Raw genomic sequence first — 26,826 nt, forward strand, 5'->3', positions numbered from 1 at the left:
ACGTTCAAGATACAACACTGCTGAGGTCGTCTTGTCACTGCACATCATTGGCCTTCTCTCTACGTTCGTAGCATAAAGCTAACTTCGCCTACGCAGAGATATTCTAGTCACATATTTTCCACCTCCAGCAACAGGACACCGGGCACAGCTGCGCAATGCAGCTGGCGCTGGTGCCGTTGTTATAGCAGCTCGGCCCATTCATCTGAGTTATATACTTCGACTCTGCAAGCGATGGTACGAACCGCAATGCATCGTGTTGTGTAGTCATGTGCTGCACAGTTGATACAGGGACCCGATAGAGCCAGCCCAGCTTAATGCTAATTCGAAACGTGTAGCAAGTTAACTGCAGTGAACTCAGGTTGTTTATCAGGCCAAATTGAACTGCTCTGCGACAGAGGTTGGGTGGGCGGTTATAGCCGGTAGATTTACGAAGTATTACGGTTTCTCGTATGTATCACAAGGATTAATCGCTCTTAGTTTTAGAAACGCAGCGACTGTGTAACAAGAGAACAGCAGCCTCATGAAAAGGTCCAATTTCTCGGTGTTCATACTAATTGAGAGAAAGAAAAACATTATGTATTTCGTCTTTGCGACTTCATCATTTCAAGAGTAGCCTCTATTCGTTACATATTAGTAGGTGTGCTTCATGGTGTCTATTTAACAGCTGAAGAGTCCACTTTCCTTAATTACAATAGCGCGTTTTTCATTTACTTTTAATAATAATTGAGAAGAAATTTATGTCGTAATTGAACAAAGCACTTTATAATGATTGCGTTGAAAGGGGGTACTCAATGAGTGATACGTAAGATTACGCAATGTTGGGCAATATGCTGCACGAATGCAAACCATGGAGAAACAGCATAGCACACTGAAGAAATAAATTACATGCCTCTAACGGAAACGAAGCTGTCATCAACCCGAATCTTGGTTTTAACAAAGCGGTGCTTCAGTAGTCGTGGTATTGAAAATGGTCTCCGCTTCGCTTCCTTTCACTTGAGACCAGCTTACAGGAGATCCTAAAACTGGAATTAAATGGCCGGCCGGAGTGACCGAGCAGTTCTAGGCGCTACAGTCTGAAACCGCGGGACCGCTAAGTTCGCAGGTTCGAATCCTGCTTCGGGCGTGGATGTGTGTGATGTCCTTAGGTTTACGTAGTTCTAAGTTCTAGGTGACTAATGACCTCAGAAGTTAAGTCCCATAGTGCTCAGAGCCATTTGAACCATTTTTCGAATTAAATCCATGGTGTAGCCTGATAATAAACAAAGCTATGACACAGGTGGAAGTCCCATTAAATTCCAGAAAATATCCAAGGACCAACGTGAATTTTGCAAACGTGTACAGCCAGTAAGTTAGATAGGCTCCACAGTGCTTTACCAGGCTTTTTTTCTACAGGGACTAGTGCGACTTCACTTTTATCCAACTTGCCGGTATGTCAGAAATACAGTGATTGAAATATAATACTGTCTGCTCTTTATCCAATCAAAGATGTAGTTCAGGGGCAGAGAATTTTACTGGACTGGGGCTGGAGAGTGCGTTTCACGAATGTTTTACACGAAAAATCGGTAGGCTGGACAACTAAAAGCGAATAGGATTCTTCTAACTCGACGAAGCACATCAGCTCCAAGTATAATCACTGAACAAAGCAACCGAAGGCCTTTAAAGGGACGCTGAGCTACGCCGTTTTACCACTACCAATAATTCCTTGCTGTTATGTACATGAAGGATCTATTTCACGAGCAGATGTCTCTATCACATTCGGTAAATTGATGAACATGGATCATACAAAGCAACGTGTTGGGCTTTCCGTTGTATGAAATTCTCCATAGATCGCATCATCTCAATCCTGGTAGCGAATGCATAATCCTGCTACAATAGTTTCGGAAACATTTAAGCTGTAGCATAAATAGACATTGTCGTTAAAGTATCTGTTAGCTTGTGTGTTAAATTGAGATACTGAGGCATGGTCGATTCTCGCTGAGGTTTGTAGTTTGTGTTCGCTGCTACACCTGCATTTTCATAATGTACAGTCTCCACAAGCCATTGCATAGTGTATGGCAGAGGGTATATTATACACTATCATCGGTTTTCTTTTCTATTCACTTCGCGCACTGAGCGAGGGGAACGGGACTGTGTGTACCTGTATGAGCGCTAATGTGTCTTATTTTATTATCACGATCCCTAACGCGACGTATACATTGGTGGCAGCGTAACGGTCGCACACTGTTAATCGAGTACGGGTTTCTAAATTTACTCAACAGGGTTTCGCGAGAACTACATCGACTTAGTTCGTACTATTCCTATTTAAGTTCCCTGAGAATTCCTGTTACACGTTCGTATAGTATATATCCCCTTTTGAGATCCTAGAAGCGCTTCTCTGACCCTCATCACATCATTAAGTAGCAGCAGTCGACCACTGCCGTAGTACATGCTAGTATATACGAGGGTCGTTCGACAAATACAGCCGTTAATATATACGTAAGAAAATAACCTATTACACGCTTCAGAGCCGGCCGTAATGCCCCAGCGGTTTCTAGGCGCTACAGCCTGGAACCGCGCGACCGCTACGGTCGGAGTTTCGAATCCTGCCTCGGTCATGGATGTGTGTGATGTCCTTAGGTTAGTCAGTTAGGTTTAAGTAGCTCTACGTTTTAGGGGACTGATGACCTCAGAAGTTAAGTCCCATAGTGCTCAGAGCCATTTGAACACGCTTCAGACGTAATGTTTCTTCTGCACGTCTGCGGAGTTCCGAACAATTCCGGCATATGACAGAACTGAAGTGAATCATTAAAATGGCTTCTACGCAAGACACTTGTTACAAGCAGTGTGGTATAATTGAATTCTTGGTTTCGGGAGCATTCATAAGCGTTTGTAAGCAATGTACGGTAAACATGCAATTGCTAGGAGTACTGTTGGGCTATGGGTGAAGAGAATTAAGCTCAGCGATGTGATCTGCCACGTTCGAGACGTCCTGTGAGACGGCTACTGTTCCAAACACGGTGAATCGTGTGTTTGCTATTATTGACGCAGTGCAACTCGACAATTGGCTCTGCAGCTATAGATGACAGATAGAACTGTGTATGCAATGATTGAGTGATTGAGACTCTTGGATATTCAAAGAGTAGCTCAAGATGAGTCCCATGAATGCTCGTAACAGACCGGAAGATTGAAAGAAAATCTATTTCATCTGAAGTGTTGGAGCTGTTTCACTCCAATGGAGAGGCTTTTCTGTCACATATCGCTACAGGTGACGAGACGCTGGTGCATCAGTTTCAGTCGGAAGTAAAAAAAAAAGGCACTCACTGGAACGGCTCCGCCCGCGATTACCAAGGAGGAAATTAAAGGCAGTTCCCTCTGTGGGCAAAATCATGACGACAATCTTTTGGGATGGCGATGGTGCTATTCTCGTGGATGTTTTGCCGAAGGATCTGCCATTAATTCAGAGGCACATGTGAAGACTCTGAATAAACCCAGTCACGGTTTCCGACGTGTTCGGTCTGACAATAATTGAAAAGAAAATATAATCATGCACGCCCACACAAACATGTCATAAAACCCGGTAACACATGGCCAGACTGGATCAGACAACACTGCCTGGTCGACCCTAAGGCTAGACCTGGCGTCCTCGGACGTCCATATGTCTGAGCCATAACACGACGGGGCATGGACTCGACTAATGTCCGAAGTAGTGCTGAAAGGAATTGTCACCATGAGTCCTGCAGGGCTGTCCATAAATACATAAGAGAACTAGAGGCTGGAGATCTCTTCTGAAGAGCACATTGCAAGGCGTCCCAGATATGCTCAATAATGTTCATGTCTAGGGAGTTTGGTGGCCAGGGGAAGTGTTTAAACTCAGAAGATTGTTCCTGAATCCACTCTGTAGCAACTCTGGATGTGTGGGCTGTCGCATTGTCCTGCTGGAATTGCCCTAGTCTGTCAAAATGCACAATGGACATGAATGGATGCAGGTGATCAGACAGGGTGCTTACATACGTGTCACCTGTCAGAGTCGTATCTAGACGTATCAGGGGTGTCATATCACTCCAGCTGCACACGCCCCATACCATTACAGAGGATAGACCAGCTTGAACAGTCCCCTACTGGCATACAGGTTGAATTGATTCATGAGGTTTTCTCTATACCCGTACACGTCCATCTGCTCAATACAATTTGAAACGAGACTCGTCCGACCAGGCAACATGTTTCCAGCCATCAACAAACCAGAGTCAGTGTTGACGGGCCCAGGCGAGGCGTAAAGCCTTGTGTCGCACAGTCATCAAGGGTACACCGGTGGGCCTTCGGCTCCGAAAGCCCGTATCGATGATGTTTCGTTGAATCGTTTGCACGCTGACACTTGTTGGTGGCCCAGCATTGAAATCTGCAGCAGACTGCGGAACGGTTACTTCTGTCACGTTGAACGATTCTCTTCAGTCGTCGTTGCTCCCGATCTTGCAAGATCTTTTCTGGCCGCAGCGATCGGAGATTTGGTGTTTTACCGAATTCCTGATATTCATGGAATACTCGTGAAACGGTCGTAGGGTGAAATCCCCGCTTCATCGCTAACTCGGAGATGGTGTGTCCTATCGCTCGTGCGCTGAATTTAACACCACGTTCAAACTCACTAAAATGTTGATAAGCTGTCTTTGAAGCAGCAGTAACCGATCTAACAACTGCGCCAGATACTTGTTGTTTTATATAGGTGTTGCCGACCGCAGCGCCGTATTTTGCCTGTTTACATATCTGTTTATCTGAATACACATGCCTATACCAGTTTCTTTGGCGCTTCATTGTACATGTTCTGAGGAAACAACTGTGATCATTGTTTATTGAACTACCTACGTACAACATGGAATTGTTTACACATGTTTATAAGAATAACATCCAATACCGATTCGCAATTCTCAACGAATATCACTAAAACAATGGTAACATGACATATACTTTTGATACTTTCATAGATATTATGAAAAGAGATCAAGCTGTCGCCGTAGATCTTTCATTGACATATCTTCTTTCCTTTCCTTTAGTTTCTCAGAAATACTACATTAGGACCTACATTGGTAATGGACAGGATGTGGGGATGAGGAAAATGAGATTAATCTAGTCTTCTCCTTCTCCGAATTCTCTACCGTATTTCCCTGCGTGGCAGGGGCAGTACCACATTCACGATTTGGTAATTAATTTCGTTTCGATCACTGTCTGGTATAGCAAGTTAGCGCCTTGTTCGTTCAGTTCTAACAGGAGGTTCCTTCAAATAACCATAGGCTTCATAAATGTGGAACAGAAAATTTTTGTAGATGTACAATAATGTTCATGTCTAGGGAGTTTGGTGGCCAGGGGAAGTGTTTAAACTCAGAAGAGTGTTCCTGGAGCTACTCTGTAGCAACTGTGGACGTGTGGGCTGTCGCATTGTCCTGCTGGAATTGCCCTAGTCTGTCGGAATTCACAATTGATATGAATGGATGCAGGTGATCAGACAGGATGCTTACATACGTGTCACCTGTCAGGTTCGTTTGTAGATGTTTCAGGTGTGTTAAGGGGTTAAGCTCAGATATTTCTGTTGGTGACTGAGGAAAGTGTACTGAAGAACATCATATGACGTAGTGAATGGATGGAATATGTCAAGCTAACGTAAACAGATGATCAACTGTGAATTTTATTGTATATTGTGAGTTTCATGAAGCAACAATCATCTGTGAGAGCTACATATACGGACATGGCTGTGTGCACAAGGTGCTTTTTTATTATAAATGTTTTATATCTGACAAAGCTTTATATAAAGTGCAACGTTTCATGCACTAATATGACAAATTGGCCTGAGGTCCCGACTCACAATTTTCCCTTGGGCAGCAGGTCAGGTGTTGAAGTGTGGACGGATGGACGCAAAGGGGTGCAGAAAACATCAGGTAGTAAATTTTGTGACACACTGAAGTGGGTACGTATTAAGATAATAATGATCACAATACCTGCACTTATACCCCTAACACCAAATCGTTTTCTGTACCATTCATATTATTTTTCTTTTTAATTTTTAGCTTTATATAATTTTTGTTTTCGTTATACGTACACTTCTTTAAATTCTGGAGTTATCAGAAATAAAATATAGGGAGTGAAAGGTTATCTAGGATATCTATAGCTTGTACAGAACGCAGTCGGTAGTTGAGTCGAAGGTACTTAATTGAAACCGACTGAGACAGGACCGCAGCCAGTGTCTTGAAAAGAAGTTATATGACTATCGAGAAAGCAAAACACGGATAACGATGTATGGTCCATTTGAGTCAGGTGACGCGTACATTAAGAAATGAGACACTGTAAGCGATAGGTGAATTTTCCTATTCGGGCAGGAAAATAACGGATGGCAGTAGAAGTAAACAGGAATTAAACTGCCGACTGGCAACTGCAAGAAAAGATTCTGTTAAAAAAACTTTGTTAACATCTAATACCAGTTTGAGTTAGAAGGTGTTTGTCTGGAGAACACCTACGCACGGATGTGAAACGTGGACGATGAGCAGTACAAACAAAAAACTTTTGAAAAGCAGTCTTACAAAAGAATGCTGAGTGTTAGATGTAGTCATCGGATGTGAGTAACTAATGAAGAGGGTTTGGGTCGAATCGGAGAGAGTAGATACTTATGACTGAACTTGACGAAAAGGAAGGATAGGAGTTATTCTGAGACATCACAGGACTTAATTTGCCAAAGGAGTGAAAAGCCAAGGCTTGACTACAGTAAGTAAGTTCAAACGGAGTCGGCGACAGTAGTTACACAGAGACGAAGAGACTTGTACAGGACTGACTAAAGTGGAGAGCTGTATCAATCAGTTCTTCTCGCCGAAGACAACGTTTAAACTATGTGACTCCTTTAAATTCATTTAAAAAAGGTAAATAAAATCAAACATCAATATCTTTCGTAACGACCTGTTTTTGGATCTAGAAAGCAAACCAAATAGTAAATGTATTTCTTTACAGACCACTCATAACATATTCATGAAGCAAAACGCGTTTGCTGACGAAAGATGCACAATTTCTTGTTGTTGCAGAGGCCGATTTAAAATAAATCGTCTCACGTTGTTAGCTAAGTCATGGCATCTTGTTGTCACAACGTTTTGACGTGTTTCCTACATGTTATCTTCAGGCCTTAAGTCGTCTCACGTTGTTAGCTGAGTCATGGCATCGTGTTGTCACAACGTTTTGACGTGTTTCCTACATGTTATCTTCAGGCCTTAAGATGACGAGCAGAAACCTAATTGAAACGTTGCGACAACACGACGCCATTAGTAGGCTGACAAACAGAGAAGATTTCACCAATGATATTCGCCGAGAAAGTCTAAATTCTCGTATAGGTTGTAGAATACTTGCAATATCTAAAACCTGATCACGGTCATGTGCCGACCATCTGTGTCGTAAAAATTAACGATTTTAGTAAGATACGCATCAACGATTTTAGCAAGGTACGCAGTACAGTTAGTCAACAATGGAGTGCCCCGATGTCAACATTACTAACATTTTACGAGGACGGATGAGCAGTTTGTGCTCTTACGCGCGTAGAGCACTCCTGACTGCCCAGAGTGTGTCTGAATATTGGTTACACATGACGCTACATCGGAAAAGTCGTGTAATTGCATGATATAGAAACATATCTGTCAGGGAACGCTCTTGTGCGTATGCGATGTCCTATACACTATATCTAGTATTTAAGTGTGTTGTGTTCTGCGTAAATCCAATGATAAAGGGAACTACGTTGAGTTCGGATTGTTTATGTTAATATTTTGTTTATGATCATCCGAGTGGCACGTGTGCACTATTGGGAGGAAATTGTTTGGCTCTCTCAAGTGCGTCGCACTCTCGTTCTCTACGCTGATTCTTCGCGACAAGAGCAAAAAGTTAGTCTGGAGGCGCCGGGTATCGATCCCGGTACCTCTCACATGCTAAGCGAGCGCTCTACCATCTGAGCTACGCCCCCAGCTGCTACTTACGCACCGGTGAACACTTTCTCAGCCAGTCCTCTAACTTTCACCGCTCTACTTGGAAGTGGTCCAGAGCTCCTTGGACACACAGTGACTGGGCGCCATCATCCAGCCGGGAGACTCAAATGCGTAGACATATGATCCGTTAGTAAGTGCTGTGATAATCTTGTTCAGAAAGTACATCGCTTACTTACCATATGAAAGGAATCGACTCAATACAGAGTGAATTTCTTCGAACTTTCGAGCGGTTGTAGGCGCTTCAGTGTGGAACCGCGCGACCTCTGGTTCTAAGTAGTTCTAAGTTCTAGGGGACTCATGATCTCAGATGTTAAGTCCCATAGTGCTCAGAGCAATTTGAACCATTTTCTTCGAACATTCCGCACCACACTGTTATTTCATTTTACTCCAGACATTTAGAGTAGCAGTACTGCTCATTGTCTAATTGCTGTGTACTAATAGGTATACAAAATGATATGGTTTCAAAATAAACTAGGAATGGCTTGTCAATTAGGCCAAGGTTTTCACTTGGCAGGAACTCCCTACGCAATACGGGCTAAATGATACGCCATCCAACGTGGAACGGCATGTGTCATTAACGAACTGCTTGATAAGTAAGTGTTTACTGTTCTGAAAATGCCGAACTGTTTCCTGACTAAGTGTTCCGCACGGATAACGCAGAGAATCTGTTTACAAAGTAATGCTATTTAGCGAGATGACACAGAGACTAAGACAGTGGACTCGTATGTAGGGTGATAGCCTTTCAAATCTCCATCCGGCGATTCTTAATTAGGTCTTGCTTAAGGCAAATACTAGGATGGTTACCTTGAAGGACACACTTTAATTGCATCTACAGCCTTCCCCGAGCATAACTTGGTCCGGTCTGTAATGATTGCGGCTTCGACGCGGCACCAAACCCTAAATGCCTTTCTCCTGCGCGAATTTACGAACATTCCTGGCATGAGTATCCTTGGTGTACTTTTTCGGCTATTATGGAGCGCGTTGTATGTAAAGGAAGTGAAATGAATCGGCAACTCATTTTCTAAACACAGCAAGTACTACAATTACATGAGAAAGCGAACCGAATACATTGCCAGGCTGGGAGCACGACATTGCTTATGCCCAGAAGAAAACATGGGGGAGGGGGGTCAGTAGTAGCGTACACTCCAGTATTCTTACAAGAAGGTAGTTGTCATACTCTGTATGTGCATACGACAATGTCGTGCGTAGCACAGCGATGAAACAACCCTGTTTAATAATTAGTTTGAGGCTGTGAACACATCCTGCATAAAACGAAATATTGACGGCAAGTTTGCTCCACAATATTTTTTTTTTTTCTTGCGCACCATCACTTTGACAATATTTATTCACGGTGTAATTTGTACGAATCACGTTTCGTCTGTAGAAGCCACTAGTCACGATAATTCGTGTGCAGAAATTTTGTAAAATGAGATGGAACTATGTCCTTTCGTTTCCACAAGATGATCCTTTTATTGTGAAAGCTGTTAAAACCCTATCCGATAAACAGAATATTTTGCGTCAGTTTCCTTGTTAGTTCTGATGCCCACCTCCGTGCGACAAAACTGTGAAGTTTTCGCAAAGTTGATTTTTCTTCGTAACGTTCATAAAATCGTAGATACTGCTGAGTAATAACCCCATTATCCACGTCGTCAGTGCGATATTTATTGTATATACTTTACAACTTCTCTGGGGTAGAGACTTGGATTCTACTCCGCTAACGAGGAGATCACGGTAAACGGCGTAACCGGATTTCCAAGAAACTTCGCTCACTGCCGGAGGGGTCAAACTAATCGAACGCGTGCGTCGGCTTTTCCTTAGACGTTAGACTGTTTCTGAGAAAACGACGGTCAAAGTTTTGGCGGTAATTTATGTGTCTCTTACCGAGCAAACAGTTCCACCGAGACGGTGGCACAAGCTCTACCGTCGCGGCCTTAAGCTTTCGGGCCCCGAATTCGAAAGCCGACAACTATTTTCATTTTTTTTGTTTTTCATTTATCTATCCATGTTCGAGAGGATTAATACATGAGTTTTTTCCAATGTATATTGAAATGAATGAATTCAAAGGAAAAACAATTAATGAGTGGAAAAATTATTTGAAATTGTTTTCGGTGAAATTCCTGTAGTTTATCGTGACCATCATCAATTGCAAACGCCAATTATTGGAAAAGTAAGCCGTTATGAGTGGTATGCCGCGAAATTATTGACAGCGCTTGGAATTTTCAGCGATGTTAAAAGCGTTTCTTTCCCGAGTGGGATCCTTAACAAGAAATGTCGCTGTGGCAAATCCGCTTTGGCGCGCTGCTCCATCCAAGTGAATACACCAAATGTTCTTGGAGAGCCGACCTGAGTGGCCGAACGGTTCTAGACGCTACAGTCAGGAACCGCGCGACCGCTACGGTCGCAGGTTCGAATCCTGCCTCGGGCATGGATGTGTGTGATGTCCGTAGGTTAGTTAGGTATAAGTAGTTCTAAGTTCTAGGGGACTGATGACCTCAGAAGTTAAATCCCATAGTGCTCAGAGCCATTTTTTGTTCTTGGAGAGTAAACATAAGAATAAAATGTATGAAGTAGGAACTGATATAAGAGAGAAATATATAAGAATGAAGTATGAGAATTGAAAAAGATTGTAACCCATGAATACACCATACACACATATATTCTATGAGAAATGTGTGAGACTTATTGTGAAACCCAGATGTAATTTTACAATTAATAAAAGGGCCTTTTATGCGCCAACTTGATGCGAAAGATTCATGTACAGTAGTAACCTTCTGTGGACATGGATAGGCAAATGAAAAAAAAGTTTCGAACAGGGGTCCCAAAAGTGAGTGGCCGCAGCGCTAGGCACTGTGCCACCAGTTGGGCTGAGCTTATCGCCCGCTTAAAGGCACCTCAAATACGTCAAAAACTTTGACGGTCGTTTTCTCAGAAACGGCCGAGTATCTACGGATAAGCCAAGACACGTGTTCGCTTATTTAGGCTCCTCTTCTACTAAGCGAAGTTTCTGGGAAATCGAGTTACCGTACTTACAGTGTTCTCGTAAGTATTGTGAACCTTCTTCCGTTTTTTACACGTTGTAATCTTACTGAACTTTTAACACTTTGCTTCCACGTTCCGTAACTTATTGCGTCACCACTTCCACTCTTTTCTGCGTCTCGTCGTCAATAACTTTAATGAAAGTAATAGCAAGCGGAGGAATTTTCCTCGATCATTTTCCGTGTTTGCGTTGCGAGATAACAACGCACTTGACTTTGAACTGTATCATGGCTTCACTTCTTCACGTGCCCAAGTTGGTTCCCTCTACGATCAGGTGCACTGCTTGCTTTGTCGATTAATACCCCTCATTTACTCTTGTAAACGTATGATTTCGCGCCAAGTGTTACATTTTGTAAACTGAAGAACCACAAGGTATTAAAAAGTTGTTTGATCCAAGAGATTTAATATATTTCTAACGTGCGAGTGCATAATACGAAGATGTTTTGCAGGGTACAGAACTCAACTATTCTAAAGTTAGTTGTCGGGTATCGTTATTTGCCCCGAGTGGTATAATTCAGGGGAACTCTTGTTTTTCACAGTTGACTGTAAGCACTTTCTTCACCGCGCAGCATTGTGTTAAGAGCAACTTTCGATGTCAAATCAGCGACTAAACTCTGCATTGATCCTATCAGATGCGATTAAGGGCATTCCGGTCGCTCCGGAACTGGCTCGCAGCCAGTGCAACTTGGCTGCGGTGCGGGCAGCCTGCGCGGTACGGTGGAAAACCACTTTCACGAAGTACTTCCGTGTGCTATGAGCAACGTGATGCGCATGCGCTGCGGGTAGCGGATGTAACAACACAATCACTGAGATCAAATATTAGAGTGTATAGCTGCATCGAGCGGAGAATACTATAGGATTAATTTTAAGAACGGAAAGGCTGATAACAGTGTGCGTTTTAGAGCTGCACGGAAATGGAAATCTAAGGAAAAGTTCACATCCATTTCATCGAGCTGCGCAACTGACTATTGAGCTTTTAAGCTGGAAACCTCGAAATATCGACGGTGCCTTTGGAAAGAGTGCTTATCACCGTATTGTTGTCGATTATTTATCAATGTTTTCGACTCTTTGTAGTGGAAAAATATCCATCGTTGGGATTTGATACTTCGTGGCTGCTGAAGCTGCAAGATGCGGTTTCTGGCTAGTAAACAACATGCCATGTTTCTATTAAATTACGAAGCTTTCTGCGGTGGATAATAGCCAGTGTTGACGATGAACCGTCCTCGGAGATAATGGTGGCTCTTTAAATGGCTCTGAGCACTATGGGACTTAACATCTATGGTCATCAGTTCCCTAGAACTTAGAACTACTTAAACCTAACTAACCTAAGGACAGCACACAACACCCAGCCATCACGAGGCAGAGAAAATCCCTGACCCCGCCGGGAATTGAACCCGGGAACCTGGGCGTGGGAAGCGAGAACGCTACCGCACGACCACGAGATGCGGGCAGAGAATGGTGGGTCCGGTGGTTCCACTGTGCTTTCTAAACGGAGTCACTGGTATACTGTTAACATCTCTCTTTTCCCCCAAAAACTTACAGTTCTACATTTAAGGTGAATATTATATCTGCGTGTCATATTAGTATACTAAAGACACAGTCTTGCATGAAACTAGCAATGACGGTGAGAAGCGTCTGCAAATCTGTAAAACTTCCGCTTTTAGAATTTCGTTTCATCATTAATGACACAGAATTATACTTTCCCGTTTCCGTTATTTTTTTTATACTAGCAATATGGATTACATTATGTGCTAGGAAACTATATTGTCACGAATTTCAGTCCATATAACGATTCCAGATCGAAAACAGCGTGCAGGGCCTCAGAATAATTGAAATTGAAATTTGTGGTAAGTTCTGTTGAAATGTTCAAATGTGTGTGAAATCATATGGGACTTAACTGCTAAGGTCATCAGTCCCTAAGCTTACACACTACTTAACCTTTATCCGAAGGACAAACACACACACCATGGCCCAGGGAGAACTCGTACCTCCGCCGGGACCAGCCACACAGTCCACGACTGCAGCGCCTAAGACCGCTCGGCTAATCCCGCGCGGCGGTAAGTTCTATGGGACCAAACTACTGAGGTCATAGGTCCCTAAGCTTACACACTACTTAATATAACTTAAGCTATCTTAACGCTAAGGACAACACACACACCTGCCCGAGGGAGGACTCGAACCTCCGACGGGGGCAGCCGCGCAAACCGTGCAAGGTGCCTAAGACCGCACGGCTATCCCGCGCGGCAGGGCCTCAGAATACGGTTTCCTACCAGTATCGGGTATAGTGCTTGTAACGGTAACACCGACCACCTTAAACGGCAATCGATGCTAACGTTTAACCTTTGCGAGGAGTTTTTGAGTAAGTTGTGACCGTGAGATAACAGATAACCTAATGGGAACAGAACAATCAGGCTGGGATTCCTTTCTGAAACACTCCACTAGAGTATAACCAACTGTAAACGTGTGGGTCAGGATCGGACGTTCTCCCAGCACAAAAGCAAGTTGTAACATTACGTATTAATATCGGTCGTCAACCTAATTAGGCATTATTGTGTCATGCAATATAATAAAGCAGAAGGCAGTGCTATGGCTAACCTAAGCTTCCTTGACACACACTAAACTCTTTCTTTATATCTATTCACACCACAACACAGTAATCTAATCTTGCAGATAAATGTACTACTAACTTGAAAGTCAGACAAACACATGACCAATGACATAGCAAACAGTAACAGTAACAACACGTACCTTAAATGAACTAGATGCACCAGTTTATAGACCCGATCACCAACACACATTAAACTAATAGCAATACTAAACAGGGAAAACCATTAAATGATTCTGAGTTAAATCAATGGGTCTATTAATAATCATATTTTCCATTGCTTAGTACAGGGTGTCTATGCCTGTGCATTAACCAACGTGCAATAGAATAGCTAACACAGTAAATATTTCTTTCTTAAGCTCAGTTTGAAGCAATTAAACAGAATACAAATCTAACTAAACTTGCTCTGAAGGAACCTTTGCTTTGCTTTATTAACTAACTAGTCTAGCACATGAGGGCCCTTAAACTTTCATGGTTTGAACCATGCTCATTAACAAAACTACACAACTATGTATAAGAAAGAGTAAGTATTCTGATCAGTAATTATTAACTAAGTAAAGCGCAACAAACTATAAATGTTTAAATAACAACTGTGCTGTGATAAGCAGTCTTTTAACCTACTCAAAATATAGTTATCTGCGCACATGCCAACACAACCTTAAATGCAAGTTCAAACACTTTCTCATGACATGAACGCTGATAAAACTTTGTACTTATGATCAAAGTTCATAAATGCAACAATTAATAAGCTTTTTCACTTTAAATCAATATTATTGTTCTCTTAACTAACAACTTTACTACTTTCAAGCAGCTTTTCAAGTAAGGCAAATTATTTAAGGAAGTGACTGCAAATTAATTTAAAAATGCCCTGGAAATGGAGTATTTCTCAGAATATAAAACTGAACTTTACTCTCTATAGCTCCACGCATTAGAATGCCATCACAACTAATTTTACGGCTGGCCAATAAGTCTGTCCATAATAAACTAGGATACTCGGAATTAAATTCACAAGGATAGGATTCCTGTCCAGATTTGTGATGTGGGATAGTCACGGGTGTAAGACAGAGTTTTTAGCAACACCACAATTGTTATCAAAATCAACCAAATTTCACAAATACCTCGTCCATTTACAGAGCGCCAAATATAAACAATTTTGTGGAAGGCTGGTGACACTGGTAGTGTAAAAAGCAGTGGCTGTTAACATCGGTTACATATAATTTTGACGTCGGAATTATATTTTTACAGGGCCAAAAACCATGATATGATTATAGTATCACCAGATGCAGCATCCGAGGCCCATACATACTGCTCTTCAGTTCCTCTGGCCTCAAGACTCCAAGAATATGAGCCACAATGATCCGCTACTGCTAGCGAGATGTTAACCACAGCAATGCTCAGCCCAGACTCCTCGCCAGTCACAAAGGACGAGTTGCCACTTGCGCGCCAACCATACCTTTCCCACTCCGCCACCCTACTTCCGTAGCTGCGGGGCTTCCCCCACATCTTTTACATTCAATCCTACATTCCCTAACTATGAACCAAGTTGTTTACAGTACGTTATATAACAATAATTCCAGTAGTTATTTAAACCCACAAGAATAGTTTAAACAACATCGTTCAAAAAGTTCCCACAACTGAAGTATGTATACATAGTCAAAGAATTTCCGTGACAGATACAACACTCTACATGTGCAAAACTACAAACTAACATAGAAATATTTATACAGATACAAAATAGGTCGAAAATAAATGTTATATGCTGAGCCATGCTGAGCCGTTTGTGTTGGCATTACGGATGGTTTCACTGTTTTAGCCTGATACAGATTAACCTTGTATTACGATATTTGCCACTGTGCCTAAGCCATTGTTATTCTAGCCCACTTGTCTAAGCTTAGATTCGCAAATTGCTGCTATCCAGAATGTTTGTCAGGATCAGATTTCTAGTGTGTTCGAAATGTCCAACTTGGTGAATTAAGTTATTTCAGTAAGCGTCAAATGTTTTCCACGTGCAACAGTAATGTTTTGTTTCGATTCGAACGCTACTGTTAACAGCAATGGTGCGGGATCATTTATAGCAGACGTAACAGAAAAGTGTAATAGAGGCGTGCGACCATTATAATCACAATGATGAAAATGGCTTTGAAATAGCTGGTTGGTCGCAGGCTGTTTCTGGATCCATTTATTATTCTTACTCGTTTTGGGCTCTCCCCGTTTCAGATGATAGGTTGAGAAATTGGTAAAAGAAAATCTTTTTTACTGTCTTGCAAGGTAACACAAGTGTCTTAAAACAGGGCACATGCCGAAACGTAACTGAACATCAAAGAAATTTAAATATGGTCGATACATAATAGCAAGTAATAATTACAATATACATTGCAATATTGATACCGTTTTTTCTTATATTACAAATAAAAGTAATACCAACATTAGGCACAGACATATTTAAAGGCATACAGGGTTTTAGTTACATACTCGAGAGCTTACTGACGCTGGATGACGTAAGTGCTATGGAACAAGTACTAATCTAATCTAAATCTAACCTTTGAGGCTGCCGTATATGACCTGCACGTAATTAAATGTGGTAATTTGGGTACATATTATGGACATAAAATGTATACAGATATTTTCCTTACATTATGAATAGAAATTAATGCCAACTTGAGGTAAAGACAAGTTTGAAATACATACAGAGTTTTCAGTAAAGACATTTTATGCAGAAGACATGCAGTAATAAGAGGAACAAAACTAGTAGCAAGTGTCTAGAGCTAAAAGTTTCTAAATAAACCATAAAATACACGGGAGAATACAACCTAACCGAATGAAATATGGAAATGCAGAGTTTTATTCGCATTTTTACCCTCTATTTGTTCGGCAACCACTCGCCAAAAATGCGGAAGAACCATTGTCTACTACAGGTGATCTCCTCATTAACTACTAGCTTTTGGGTTGAACGCCGGTCAGTGTAAATTTCAATCTCTTCGAAGATATCTAGTGTTCTACCTTTCTGTTCCGAATGTTTTTTAAAAAACATATTTGAATCAGTTGGATTTCCAAATAACGAGAATAGGTTCAAATGTAAATAATAATACCCTCTGACTTAATTATTTCGTCACACTCTTGACATCTGCCGCACATAAATGAGCTGACTTCAATTTTTTATGAGACTGCAAAACTTGGCTTAAATAGTGATAAGGGTGATTGGGAAATTGAAATTAGTTCAAGGTGGGGAAGTAAATGGTTTTACCGATAAAGCAATTCAAAACCTAAGTATAAAATTTTTCTAAAAGGCAGAGAAACAAACAGTCTGTATTAAAATTGCAGTCCCCCGTATTTCTCATTCTTATATCGGCTCATGCTCCGAAAAAACTGCCGACTTTTTTAAAAAACTGACATATAAGTTGGTTTTCGAACAGATAATAAACTAGGTCTGTTTTTGCGCCAGAACCTAGATGATGGTACACACAAATACAGCGACGGAGATATTTATAAAGTAAGGTGCGGGTCATGTAATAGTTTTTATATTAGTCAAACGTGTAGAGAATTTAAGATAAGATTAAGGAGCACACGTAAGCCAGAAACGACAGCACCCTTGGTTGTCACCTGAGAGGGCAAAATCACTGTTTACAGTCAATCGAAAATCGCCCAAGTATTTTACATTCGTAACAAAAAGGCAGAACACTAGACATCACCAAAGAGTTTGAAATTTGCACTAACTGCCGTTCAATCCCAAACCTAATAGCTGGTGAAGAGACCACTACCAGCAGACAATGGTTCTATAGAATTTTTGACGCGTTTTTTCCGAAAAAATAGAAGGTAAAAATACGAACAAAATGTGTCCTCAACAAATGGTAAAAATGCGAACAGAAATCTGAATTTCCATACTTCATCCTGTTTGGTTGCGTTCTTCTGCGTGTTTTGTGGTTTATTTAGCAAGTATTACCTGCAGACACGGACTCCTAGTTTTGTTTCACATTTTACTGCATGTCTTCTGCACAAAATGTCTTTTCTGAAAACTGTGTATGTATTTCAAATTTATCATGTTGGCATTAACTTTTATTTGTAACTAAGAAAAATCCGTATAAATATTACAATAAATATTGCAGTTATCACTAGGAATTATGTTTCGGTCATACAGCGCAGCGCCGCAGCACTTAAGCCACCCAGCGTCAATAAGCTCTCTATGTGGGACTGTCTGGCAGACACATTACTCTGCTGTAAATAGCATACACGTTAGGTCATAAAGTTATTTGCTGAGTGGACTAATGAACTTTACGTTCCTTTCGACGTTAATTGGCATTCTTGTCAAAATTGTACATTCATTTTGTCTTAAAAAACTGGTATGTATTCTGTTTTAAATGTCTTTAATAGTCAGTTGTGTTTTAGCATATGTCCTCATTTAAGACAGTTGTGTAATTTTGCAAGATGGAAAAAAGAATTGTTAGCAATTTGAACATGGGCAGAGCCTAAAACGCGTAGTGAATAATAAATGTTTAGAAACTTCCTGTGACTATTATCGTGCGACCAACCTGGAATTTTAAAGCCATTTTCATCATGATGATAACTTACACTCGGTAGCAGCGTCTTCTGACGCACCTCTGATACTTGCTTGTTGACCATGGTGTTTTTGACGAACGTTGATGTACGTTGATTGAAATAGCTGACTGTAGGAACATCTGTAGAAGAGAATGATACACTTCACGTGGATAATTAAGTATGAGAAAGCTTTGTGCGAGATGGATGTAACTGGAGGTTCTCCTTCCAAAAACTATTTCATGACGATCTCCAATTAAGACCGTTTCAAATTTATATCGAACAGTAGCGGGTGTTTATAAAATGTGATTTATCACTGGTTACCCTAACACTTTAATCTCCAGATTTCTGTGTTCCCTTTCGGTTAGAGTTGGTGTCATGTCTGAATATTTTGACTATATGCTGTGTGTCTATATCCATACCGTAAAGTGACACTAAATTATTGACCACATTCTGTCTATTATGATATTTTCTATTGTGCATGTATTTATATCAGTGCAATCCGTATGCCATATGCTTTAATAAAGTCAAGTAAAAGTTAAAGAGCAGTGATTCTCCCAGGGAACTGACCGTAAATATTGTAACTTAACAATTTTTGAAGTCCCCGTACTTAACAGTCATATACAACCGCTCGCTCGACGAAATATCCGTACCCAAAGATTGGAAAGTTGCACAGGTCACACACATATTTAGGAAAGGTAGCAGGAGTAATCCACTAAATTACAGGCCCATATCATTAACGTCGGTATGCAGGAGGATTTTGAAAGGTATATAATGTTGGAACACAATGAAGTACCTCCAAGAGAACGGTCTATTGCCACATCGTTCTTGTCAAAGACAACTAGTTCTTTACCCGCACGAAGTGTTGAGTGCTACTGACAAGAGATTTCAAATTTTTTCCGTATTTCTAGATTCACAGAAGGCTTTTGACACTGTACTACACAAGAGGCTTGTAATGAAATTGCTTGCTTACGGAACATCGTCTCAGTTATGTGACTAGATTCGTGATTTCCTGTCAGAGAGGTCACAGTTCGTACTAATTAACGGAAAGTCACCAACTAAAACAGAAGTGATTTCTGGCGTTCCCCAAGGTAGTGTTATGAGCCCTTGGCTATTCATTATCTATATAAATGATTTACCAGACAATCTGACCAGCCGTCTTAGGTTGTTTGCAGATGATTCTTTCGTTTATCGACTAGTAAAGTCATCAGGTCATTAAAACAAATTGCAAAACAGTTTAGAAAAGATGACTGTATGGTGCAAAAATTGGCAACTAGCCCTAAATAACGAAACGCGTGAGGTTATCCGCATGAGTGCTAAAAGGATTCCGTTAAACTCCGGTTACATGATAAATCTGCAAAATTCAACTAAATACCTAGCAATTACTATTACAAACAACTTAAATTGGAAGGAACACATAGAAAATGTTGTGGGGAAGGCTAAACAAAGGTTGCGTTTTATTGGCAGGACACTTAGAAAATGTAACAGACCTACTAAGGAGACTGCCTACACTAGGCTTGTCCGTCCTCTTTTAGAATACTGCTGCGCGGTGTGGGAGCCTTACCAGATAGTGCTGACGATGTACATCGAAAAAGTTCAAAGAAGAGCAGCAAGTTTTGTATTATCGCGAAATAGGGAGAGAGTATCACTGAAATGATACAGGATTTGGGGTGGACGTCATTAAAAGAAAGGCGTTTTTCGTTGAGGCGGAATCTTCTCACAAAATTCCAATCACCAACTTACTTCTCCGAATGCGAAAATATTTTGTTGACGCCGACCTAAATAGTGAGAAACGATCATCATAATAAAATGAGGGAAATCAGAGTTCTTGCCATTTTTATAGTTTAAGACCAAGGCTATGAAATAACATAAGCAGCATTTCCTGTCAATTCACTGCAAAACCGCGCTAGCAAAACCTGTTTTACATTGAAGGACATCATTTCAATGCCCTGTCGACACAGTTTCTCGTTCCAAGTCTGAGAGTAATGAGAAGAGTCAGGAAGGTAGTTGGAAGGTTAAGATAAGAGGCAGGAGATTCGTATGATTCTATAAACATTGGAATTGAAATAAAAGGTCTTTATTCAGCAGCGGACAGAAATAGACTGTTAATACTGATGATAATGATAATATGATACCAACTCAAAGTTGGAATCATATTCAAACGACAACTAAATAAGGAGAAGTACTGTGACCGATTTGTGTACACCATAATTTTGATAACCTACGGGCCATAAAGCTGCATGAACTGAATCTAAAAGGATACCACTAGAGGTCTGGCGTGATGAACTGCCTCATCTACGACGTTGCCAGCCTCAGCAAACATCTGAGTTGTTGCCGTTACCGAGTGCTTCGCGTTCTCCGATTTATTTTCTTTTGTGTGTTGCTCGTTGTTTTCTTTTCTGATTTTGAAATGAGTGGTCCATTACGCGATTCGAATAAGACTCCCACTACACCAGAATGTGTGAGCATTCCCTATGACCAAGCGATAATTCTACTTTCTCAGAAGCGCGAATTACAGGTGTAGATTGCAAGCCGTACGACAGGGAAAGTGGCGGGGGGGGGGGGGGCGGGCTTCTGTCCATACTACTTTTCTCTCTTCAGGAGGCTCTCATCTGTTTACGTTCGCTGTCGACTGCCACTATACCGCCACCGGTGCTCCTCTCTATTCTCATGGGGGATTGTTTAAACAGATGTATATGTAGATTTCTGGCATCGGAATTCGGTTGGAGCTACCCAGTTATTTTCGTGTGAATCCATCGCGCTCTCCTCTGTATCTCTTAAAGGACATGGAAAAACTGCCCGTTTCTAAGGACCTAGTCGCCGACGAAACTTTAAACTCTAATCATTCCTTCCTTGGACCAATATAGAGATCGAAAGCAACCAATTATTGTCTATTTTTTTCGAAAGAGTGGAAAAGGTGGAAGTTATTAGTGAGCAGACGTGAAAAGAGAAAAAAATTATGACCTGCTGTCCAGATCTGACTATTTTATTTTTCACGACTTTTGCTGCGGTTCTCACAGTCCCATATTCTACCATTCGTGCATTTTTGTTAGGAAACTACATCAGTATGTATTGCAACATCATTAGAAAACAGTCCCGAGTTACTATATTCGCTACTAATCGACAATGTGACCATTGTCTGAGTGCCTTATCTAAGCATCGACGTAGACTGAAACGAACGCAATGTTTCACAACTGAAGTACAAATATTCTCCCCTTCGTTGTTGCCCAAGAGCCGTCAGTGCACACAAGTTTACTGGTATTCTTCAAGAAGAACCCCTCTCTCTCTACCCGCTCATTGTCACGTTACACTAATGATGAAAGAAATTTCTGGGATGTCAGTGATGTATTAGGAACACAAGTTGCAGAATATGGAGCCTGGATTCGGTTCGGCTATAAATTATGCAGAGGAGCAGGTACAATAGCGAAGCACAAGTTTATTCATCCGAATTTGTTCCTCTCTGCAAAGAAGTTATAAATAAAAAAATGTTTATAAGCGGTAGAGCACTTGCCCACGAAAAGCAAAGGTTCCCAGTTCGAGTCTCGGTTCGGCACACAGTTTTAAAATGCCAGGTAGTTTCATATCGACGCACACTCCGCTGCAGAGTGAAAATTTCATTCTGGAAACATCCCCCAGGCTGTGGCTAAACCATGTCTCACAATATACCTTCTTCCAGGAGTGCTAGTCTTGTAAGTTCGCATGAGAGTTTCTGTGGGATGGTAACAGACGAGGTACTGGCGGAGAAACAGCTGCGAGGGGAGATCCTGAGTTGTCTTGTGTAGCTCATGCCGGCACTGTAGCTTAGCGTGTTCGGTCAGAGGGCTGCTCGCCCTCTGTAATAAAAAAAAAAAACTGAGTAAATGAATCAACGATCAACTTGAACGGGTGTCTTGTGACGTCCCCCCAGACCAAACGCAACGAACAATACCGAACAAAATGAAGGAAAAAAGGAAGTCGGAAGAGCATTTGCCCGCGAAAGGTAAAGGCCCCGCGTTCGAGTCTCGGTCCGCCACATAATTTTTATCTCGCATGAAGTTTCAAGTTTGATTAAGATCATTGATGACTGAATACACCAACAGTATTTGTTGCTCCTCTGTAGAATAGTATATTTCAGCATACATAATTGACACAGCGATGCAACTTGGAATTATTTTTATTTTTGGTATCTTGTGTCATCGTTATCAGTATAATGTAAAGCTGTCAACATCCCAAAGGTTGATTTGAACGCCACTGTGCCTATAACCCTACCACTATTATTGCAATTTAATATGTTTTATCTAAATAACAGAAACCCTGTCTCTATGTAGCCACGTATAACCCTCTTTCTAGAATTAGTTTAGTTCCCAAGTAAAGTACGCTATGGGAGGATAGTTCTGTTTATAGGAAAAGCTAATCAATAGAGTTACCCTTTTTACAGGATTTGGCCGTGTGTTGTGTCTAATGGATATATAAATCAGACTATTCACTTCTTTTCCTAAGATCTTACCCAGCGGTTAGAGAGAAACGCAATATGAATCATATTATACTGAAGCTAGGACAACTCAGTTCCAAGTTCATTTAGTGGTTTAAAACATGTACTAATGGTCGCCAGCCTATACAGGCAATGAAACAGTGGAGTACTGGAAAAGCGGAAGTATTAATTTTGCCTAGTTTCTTGCTACTGTTTAATTTGGTTCTCCAGAGAAATATTACTTCACTTAAACAATGGTGGACTACGCCCTTATACACCACGTTTTTCAAAGAGGAAAAGCCCAGTAAATAACTTCAAGGAAGGTAAAAAAATTTGGCGAGGGGGGACCTTTAGAAAAGCACTTTCCATAATCAACAAACTTAAATACTAAAATACTTCGACACTAAAGCACACACTTTTTATACTTAACATTTCACTGCAAGAAAACCTCTTTCTTACTGGAATTTTCTTTCAAAATCTATTACTCTTTGAACTAATTCTGTGTAGTCATTTAACAGACTCTAGTAACTTGGCTTCACTCTGAATTTTACTTAAGCAAACTTTTACTACAACACTTTGCAGTAGTGAAGAAACCTTTTTTATTATTTACGCAAAAAACAATTTAAATGGTGCCTCTTAATATTAACTTGGCATTCATAAGTCTATAAGACAGGATACTCGGATTAATCAAATACCAGGAAGGAACCCTACGAGTATATAGGTGTATGATAAGGATGAAATAAGAGGGTGAACCAGTATCTTTAAAGTTCAAGAATGATTATTAAAACACAGTTTAAATTAATGGTTCACAGTGTACAAAAGTAAAAGAATACAAAAAAATCTTATCTGTTGGCTGTATGCTTGGGTGTGGCGAACAATTATGACAGCTATACTACTTACAGTACGGCCTGCAAGTATCTTGATGTATGGGCTCAATTTCTCTTCTTGGCGTCGTTCAATTTTACATGCAGTAGCCGAATAACTCGCAGCTATGCCGTAAGCCATTTGCAGTCTTCATCCGAGGCATTTTTGTGCAAATCTGCAGGCAAAGCTTTTCGTGCTCCACAAGAGGTTTGCGTCAATCACTGGTGCTTACAGACTATGTGACTTATTCTCACACTTGCTCTAAGTTGCGCGCCAGTTCACCCTTGCCACCTTTTCCGCTCCGTAGAGCCACTTTCGTTTCAAACAAAAGCACACTAGCTTTTACATAACACCTATTTCTTACATTTTTCCTAAGCGTGACCATTTCTTAAGATGTCAAATTTACATCAATATGAACAATTTATACACAAAATGTCATTAGAAAATTATTTAACATAATAAACAATATATATAGTATTTTACATATATAACTCACATACATCCTTTGAACTGATATTCTCAGCCAGTTATACAGGGTGTTACAAAAAGGTACGGCCAAACTTTCAGGAAACATTCCTCACACACAAATAAAGAAAAGATGTTATATGGACATGTGTCCGGAAACGCTTAATTTTCATGTTAGAGCTCATTTTAGTTTCTTCCATCTACGCTCAATGGAGCACGTTATCATGATTTCATACGGGATACTCTACCTGTACTGCTAGAACATGTGCCTTTACGACACAACATGTGGTTCATGCACGATGGAGCTCTTGCACATTTCAGTCGAAGTGTTCGTGCGCTTCTCAACAACAGATTCGGTGACTGATGGATTGGTAGAGGCGGACCAATTCCATGGCCTCCACGCTCTCCTGACCTCAACTCTCTTGACTTTCATTTACGGGGGCATTTGAAAGCTCTTGTCTACGCAACCCCGGTACCAAATGTAGAGACTCTTCGTGCTCGTATTGTGGACGGCTGTGATACAATACGCCATTCTCCAGGGCTGCATCAGCGCATCAGGGATTCCATGCGACGGAGGGTGGTTGCATGTATCCTAACGGAGGACATTTTGAACATTTCCTGTAACAAAGTGTTTGAAATCACGCTGGTAGGTTCTGTTGCTGTGTGTTTCCATTCCATGATTAATGTGATTTGAAGAGAAGTAATAAAATGAGCTCTAACATGGAAAGTAAGCGTTTCCGGAGACATGTCCACATAACATATTTTCTTTCTTTGTGTGTGAGGAATGTTTCCTGAAAGTTTGGCCGTACCTTTTCGTAACACCCTGTAGATGGACCTAAAATTTAATGTGCATTCTCAATGGGACTGCAGCTCGGCATTTTTCACTTTAACAAACATTTTCAGAGACGAAACAATTGATAAATGACTGATAAAAGTTTTAAGACCGATCGGGGATCGAACACCACACCTTTGAATCCATAGTGCGGCACTTCACGCCTTAGGCACCGAGTCATACAAAAATGGACCTGGAGGCGCCGGGTATCGATCCCGGTACCTCTCACATGCTAAGCGAGCGCTCTACCATCTGAGCTACGCCCCCAGACGCAAATAAACTCGAGACTTGAATGCTGTAATGGAACAGTAACCGGGGACTCGTGCTTTCTCTGCCCCTCGCAGGAGCTGCCAAACCAGTTTTGGCACCGACCGACCAGCAGTTTTCACCAAATACAAGTACAACAGCAGTTTGCCGGTTGCTATGGCAACTGGGGGCGTAGCTCAGATGGTAGAGCGCTCGCTTAGCATGTGAGAGGTACCGGGATCGATACCCGGCGCCTCCAGAACATTTTAATGTATTAGCTCTAACTTTCGCTCATTATGTCACATTTGGAAGAGGTCCTGAATAACTAATAGTTATGACAGCATTTATATAACACTGCCGTAAGCAAGCCAATGTTTTTTGTCACTTGTGTGCTTGTGTTTCACCATGTGTCAACCATTACTTTATTGTCTATAAAAAATATCCAACGTTACCTGCATTATCGTTTATCAGTTTCATGAAGATCGAGGTGTAACTTCGTGTTCTGCCTTACGGCAGGTCTTGTCATTGGGGAAGCCTCGTCAGAGAGGTCCACCGCATGAGCGTCTAGGGAAGTGATTCCAGTCGTGGTTTCCCGTTGCCTTCCACTTATAATGATGAAATGATAATGAGGATACCACAACACCTAGCCGCTGAGCAGAGAAAAATCTCCGACCCAGCCGCGAATCGAACCCGGACCACTTGGCGTGACGGACCGCCGCGTTGACCACTCAGCTATCGGGGCGGACGAAGGAGGTATATCATGTACTATTATTATACATATTTATCAGGATCTAGCAAGCGAGATGAGTATGGTTGATACATTGCGTTACAGGTCAGGAAGAGAGTGGGGTGGTTGAGCAAGATTCAAATCCACGCCCAGGCACTCTCGTTTAGGTCTCTCATAGTTTTCCATAATGGTCTGAAAGGAATGTCAGTAGGTTTCGTAAACAATGAATTGCATGACGTACTGATCAGCAGATGTACAGATAAAAGCTTATTGATGGAACCGAATTAACTCTCTGTAGTACTGAACTCTCAGTCAGATTAAATATGGTTCGTTAGCAGCTCTTCGGCCAATGAGACACAGTTAAACGTATCACTACTGCAAAGTTGATAAAGGTCCTTAATAAGTTAACTACTTTCAAAAATATTCTTCGATCCGACCACTGGGCTGAAAATTTTTGCACCGCTAACAGGTCACACGCTGCCTGAAGGTCACTCCCAGCCGCTGCCGCCGGTAACATTCATCACAATAAATACAAGGACGACAGTTGAAAGTAAATAGGAGAAAAAAATCCCAAAGAAACGCCACACGTAGTTTTCATGGAAACAAATTGGAATTTATTTCCTTCAATTAAAACTCCATCCCTCTCACTAACCACAAATAGCTAATTGTTTTCGTCAGCAGTCGAAATAGGGTCGAAATGACAATGTAATTAACCATAATAAATAAATACGAACAAATATAAATGGAAAGGGAAGATAATGTCTGTTTTTTCTATTCTGCACAACTGCTGTTTCAAGTCTTTACCACCACTGATAGAATTACAATCTGATACCTTAGCGCGGGATTAGCCGAGCAGTCTCAGGCGCTGCAGTAATGGTCTGTGCGGCTGGTCCCGGAGGGGGTTCGAGTCCCCCCTCGGGCATGGGTGTGTGTGTTTGTCCTTAGGATAATTTAGGTTACGTAGTGTGTAAGCTTAGGGACTGATGACCTTAGCAGTTAAGTCCCATAAGATTTCACACACATTTGAACATTTTGATCCCTCAGGTTGGAAAACAACGGCATTAGGCGACGTTCCAGTCCCACTCCTCGATT

At 41.3% G+C, this 26,826-nt stretch overlaps 3 non-coding genes across 3 annotated transcripts; 1 reads left to right on the plus strand and 2 right to left on the minus strand.

The window, feature by feature from the left end:
- Nucleotides 1–7,884: 7,884 nt before the first annotated feature.
- Trnaa-agc (transfer RNA alanine (anticodon AGC)) lies at nt 7,885–7,957 on the minus strand. Its single transcript has one exon. It is a non-coding gene; the product is annotated as a tRNA-Ala (tRNA).
- A 16,998-nt stretch (nt 7,958–24,955) lies between these two features.
- Nucleotides 24,956–25,028, minus strand: Trnaa-agc (transfer RNA alanine (anticodon AGC)). Its single transcript has one exon. It is a non-coding gene; the product is annotated as a tRNA-Ala (tRNA).
- Nucleotides 25,029–25,193: 165 nt separating this feature from the next.
- Nucleotides 25,194–25,266, plus strand: Trnaa-agc (transfer RNA alanine (anticodon AGC)). Its single transcript has one exon. It is a non-coding gene; the product is annotated as a tRNA-Ala (tRNA).
- The last annotated feature ends 1,560 nt before the right edge of the window (nt 25,267–26,826 follow it).

Source organism: Schistocerca cancellata, chromosome 1 (genome assembly GCF_023864275.1).
Source record: "Schistocerca cancellata isolate TAMUIC-IGC-003103 chromosome 1, iqSchCanc2.1, whole genome shotgun sequence".
NCBI classification, from domain to species: Eukaryota; Metazoa; Arthropoda; class Insecta; order Orthoptera; family Acrididae; genus Schistocerca; species Schistocerca cancellata.